The following is a 1,122-nucleotide window of genomic DNA, read 5'->3' as shown; positions in this document are numbered from 1 at the left end:
CTTGTGGTCGGTAGGCAGGTTTGTATCGATAGCCACATGCGAGTTAGCGTCCAACGGGTCCGTGACTGGAATTCCGATAGGATCAACGGGCGATATCTCGTTACCGAGCGCTATGTTGTTACTTTCACCGTGGTGACTGGGCTCATTGTCAATAGGTAGGGTGCCAATTGTGAGTTTGACATTTTGAGCTTTAACCCAAAATTAGAGGCACTTCAAAGAACAAGTGTAAAGTAGTGTGTGTAATGGAAAATTTATATCAAATAACCACTATTATCCTTAGCCCCACGGGTGGCGCCAAACTTTTTGCCTCAAAATCGGATAACAATTGAATTTGTAAGTAGTTTTAAGGATACGTGGATTTAATTGACACAAAACGATAAATTGAATTGCAATTGAAATAAAGTAGGATAAAGTAAATTCAAACCATACGAATTGAAAAGTTGCAACCTTGTTGGATGAGCCACCCTTGAACAGAATGCACTTCGATCAATCACAAGACACAGTTGAATAAGAACTTAAAGAGAAAAATAACACTATGTTGCTTCTGAGTGCGTATAACAATGTGTTTTACAAGTAATTAGACCCCCTTTATATAGTAGGGGAGTCATACTTTAGGTACAATTCTATAAAAAGTAAAAATCTCTTGATTTACCGGTTCTTTAATGATACGTGCCGAGATTCCCGCCGTAATACTCGACCGGTCACGAATATTTCGGCCTTCTATTATTTCGGTCTTCTGTTGGTCACACTGACAATGTTTCCTCGAACTCGTTCGGGGTCGGGGTCGATTCCGGAATCATGGATCTAATATTTTCGAGGACGGACATTCTTACCTCGTGTTCTGGTTCGATGAGACTTGGGGTCGATCTCCAACCCCTCATGTTCCGAGCCCGATTTGCCGTGTAGTAGACGAGCTCGATTTCGACCGTATACAATGTTATTTTCAAGTCTATTATGTATAAAAATAAAGAGCTTTTGTAAAAAATACATAAAACTAAAAATAATTGTGCAAAGATCTATTCAGCAGTAAGTATGAACTTCATAACATATTTGTAATTATGTGTATGTTCCTAAAAGTCCATAGCAATTTTATAACCATATAGGATCCAACAATTCACTGTT

Source organism: Nicotiana tabacum, chromosome 6 (assembly GCF_000715075.1).
Source record: "Nicotiana tabacum cultivar K326 chromosome 6, ASM71507v2, whole genome shotgun sequence".
NCBI lineage: Eukaryota > Viridiplantae > Streptophyta > Magnoliopsida > Solanales > Solanaceae > Nicotiana > Nicotiana tabacum.
Note: the sequence above shows the minus strand (reverse complement) of the source record.